This window comes from Miscanthus floridulus, chromosome 18, assembly GCF_019320115.1.
Source record: "Miscanthus floridulus cultivar M001 chromosome 18, ASM1932011v1, whole genome shotgun sequence".
Taxonomy (NCBI): domain Eukaryota; kingdom Viridiplantae; phylum Streptophyta; class Magnoliopsida; order Poales; family Poaceae; genus Miscanthus; species Miscanthus floridulus.
The window spans coordinates 27,309,655-27,313,628 of record NC_089597.1 but is presented as its reverse complement, the minus strand read 5'-3'; positions in this window follow the sequence as shown (position 1 = coordinate 27,313,628).

Genomic DNA, 3,974 nt, shown 5'->3' with positions numbered 1-3,974 from the left:
TATGTCTGCTAGACCATCTATTCCTGCGTTGTCTTTGGTTAGTTCTAATCTTTTACAGGATAGTGCTGACATACATCGTGTGCATTCGGATCATGGAGTCTACATGCTTGCTGAAATTTGTATGCGAGATGACAAGCTTGAAACTTGGAAACATGGTCACGTTCCTTCTAGCAATTATTTTAGTTCCCTTTGTCTTCGCAACCCCGTTCTCCTTTGTGTTGTGCAGGATCAGTTTCAAGCACAATCGACGCCGAGGATGACTTTTTATCAAGAAGGGGAGGATGATGAGGACATGACACCCATGCATATGACCATGTTTGGCGCATGGTATGGAGGGGTAGGAGGCCAGCAATGGTGTCCAAGTCAAGAAGGAGGTCCAAGACTAATTTGGTTCGAGTCCCTGAGGTGGAGGCCCAAAACAACTCAAGTTCGAGTCTGCCTCGGCCTCCCGGATCAGTCTGCCTTAAACTGGTCACCCAGGACGCATCCGGACTCCGTTTTCGACGATCCACATATGGATGGAAATCTAATTTGATAAGAAAGCCAATACAGGTGGTGTCATGTCAAAAGCTCTTCGGAATCAACGGGAATCATCGAAACAAGTCAGCGTCCAGAATCTACCAGGGTGCTGCGACATCGTCTTTTGGTCCGTTGGACCGTGTATCGTGTTTGGGCCCATTAGAGGGCGTGTCCAGGGGGGTGACGCCCAAGACTCTATAATTAGCAGTCATTGCTCTCCTTAGGGTTTGGGTTTTGTTTAGTTCTTGATTTCCTTATGAAACAGACATTGTTTTGCTGTAACTGTGCCGCCAAGGCTGCTTGCTGTGAATCAGGGCCCCAGTTCTTGATCTTGTTTGCCTGTGGCGATTAGTCATTTTGAATAAAGACTTGAACTCCTTTTTATTATCATAAGACTCATATTTATTTGTAATTTCATATTGCGTTCATCCCGTTCTTGCTTGTGTTCTCGATTCGCTTACAGGAAAGCCTTCTCAACGAGGTCAATCGTGTTCGCGTGGTTGATAACCAACGGAACAGTGGTGTAACGGTTGCAGGGGTCCGAATCAGTCTTGGTTCGAAGCCTAGATCATGAACATCAAGTCTCCACCAATCGACGCTATCATACCTATCGGAAAATCGGGCCTAGTCTACATCACTTTCCAGCGACTCAAAAATTACATGGCCAGCAAACTCTTGGTAACAGTGCTAGATTCGGAGGCCCCACTACTATTATATGTGGTATCCTTTGACCACGCAGTTAGCGGGGTACTTGTTCTAGAGAATGAAGAAGGGTCGAAGGTCATTCAATAGCCTATCTACTATATCTCAGAAGCCCTACCGGGAGCAAAGCTGAACTATATAGAAATCGAGAAAATTGCATACGTCGTACTCATCTCATCAAGAAAGTTAAAACACTACTTCCAAGCGTATGAGACCACAGTGCCATCTTCGCAACCACTCGGAGATGTGTTCAACAGCAAAGAAGCCTTCGAAAGAATAGGAAAATGGGCAATATAATTATCCTAGTTTGAAATCAGCTATGTGCCAAGAACAGCAGTCAAATCCCAAGCATTAGTAGACTTTGTGGTAGACTGGACACCTTTGGCACATCAAAACCCACAGCCTCAAACCCAAATCTGGACACTTTACACAGACGGAGCATGGGGGCATTTGGGATCTGGGGCCTTCACCATTTTGATAGCACCATTAGTCCTTTGTACACAGTATGCAACAAGACTAGAATTCAAAACAACAAATAACATAGTAGAATGTGAAGGTCTCGTATTGGGCCTCAATAAGGCAAAGGCGCTCGGTGCGAAGACTGCGTTAGACAAAACAGACTTCCAAGTCATGGCAGGACAGGTTGAAAAAGAATATGTCGCAAGAGAACCAGAGTTGGCCAAATATTTGGCCACAGTGAGGGCACTTGAGCGGAGGTTCTAGGGATTCACCCTGAAGTATATACCAAGAGCAGAAAACATAGAAGTTGATGAGCTAGCGAAGGCAGCAGCAAATAACACGCCCATTCTAGAAGGAACCTTTTACCAGATATTGCAAGCACCAGCAACCCAAATAACCACAAAGGCATTCAAGACAATCCTAATCACCAAATCTGAAGACTGGAGGCATCTGATTACAGATTACCTGAACAACATTCATCACCCAGAAAATGAAGCAAGCACAGCCAGAATAGCGGCCATAGCAAGAAGTTACACATTAATAGATGGCATCTTGTACAAGAAAGGGGTAGTCCAGCCATTGCTCAAGTGCATAACCCAGAGCAAAGGAAGAGAGCTCCTCCAAGAAATCCACTCAGGAATGTGTGGCTCCCACATCGGCCCAAGGGCATTGTCCACGAAGGCAATCAGGCAAGGATTCTATTGGCCCATGCACATCTAAGATGTAGAGCAGATTGTTAAGACATGTCAAGCATGCCAGACCACATCCCCTCATCAGTCAAAGCCTTTAGCAGCAGTACAGCTCATCCCACCCACTTGGTCATTGCAAAGATGGGGCATGGACCTGGTCAGCCCACTACCACCTTCACAAGGGTGGAACAAATTCATAGTAGTAGCGATCGAGTATTTCACATGATGGATTGAAGCTAAGCCACTAGCCACAATCACCTCAGAGGCAGTTAAAAAATTCTTTTGGTAGAACATAATCTGCAGATTTGGAGTACCAAGAACCTTAACAGTAGACAATAGGAACCAGTTCAATTCAGACAAATTCAAAGAATTCTGCCAAAGCATAGGCACAAAGATAGCCTTCGCATTAGTCTATCATCCAGAGTCAAATGGAGCGGAAGAGAGAGCCAACAGAATAGTATTCTCAACAATCTCAAAAACCTTATTCAACCTCCGCAAAGGCAAATGGATAGAAGAGCTGCCGAAGGTAGTATGGTATCACAACACCACGGTGTCTAGAGCAATGGGATTTACTCCATTCAAGCCCCTATACGGTGAAGAGGCAATGCTACCCGAAGAGATCAAACATTAGAGCCTCCGAGTGATGAAGCAAACCTTGGCTACAGATGAAGAATACTCCAAAGAAACGACCAAAGGCTTAAGACTAGAAGCAGTGGAAAACATCACCAAATACCAAGAGCAAACCAAAAAGTGGAGAGACAACCAAGTGGTTAGAAAGCTTATACGGGACGGAGACCTAGTCCTAAGGAGGAAGCCCAACGCGGCTAGCATAGGAAAGCTACAACCAAAATGGGAAGGCTCATACATGGCGAAGGCCGCCAGGAGACCAGGGCGATTCTTCTTGATAGACGACGAAGGTATAACAAACACTCATACCTGGAACATCGACAGTTTGCGCAAGTTCTACATATAATTGTAAAAAGGTGGCCTCCACAGAACTATAAGCGAAGGTCACCTCACTCAGCTTTCCCATTTTTCCTTTTTCACTTCGTGTAAAAGGGCCTGTACTCTTTTCCTCACAAAGGGGGCTCCTAGCAGAGGTGAGATTTTAATGAGGCAGGACCCATGTAAAACCCTCTAAAATATAGAGGAATTCCCCTAAGAATACAGCCAAAAGCGAAGGTCAAAAGTGGCTGGCAACGGAGACACACCATTCGACAATGACATCTCGACAAAGAGGACCTTCCACCGCCTTAGCCAAAGGCTCTAAGACGTGGAACAACCTCTGTGGCTAGAATTAGCCTACAACCTTGACAAAGCCCTGTCCACAATCAGACATCAAGGATTCATCAAAACGGCCAAAAGGCCACAAAACCCGGCAAAGACCTACCTCTGCTATAGGCATCGGGCAAGAAAAGACCTGGCGAAGACCTATCCTTATCAGGCACCAGGGGAATATCAAGAATTAATGACTAAAGTATAGCAGGAATAAAGGCCAAAGATATGCAGGGTACACACAAAATCCGTCAGTCTTATCACCACTTCAAAACGTATCTAAGTAATAAATTTTGGTCAACCACCAAGACTCATTAAATTGTGCAAGAA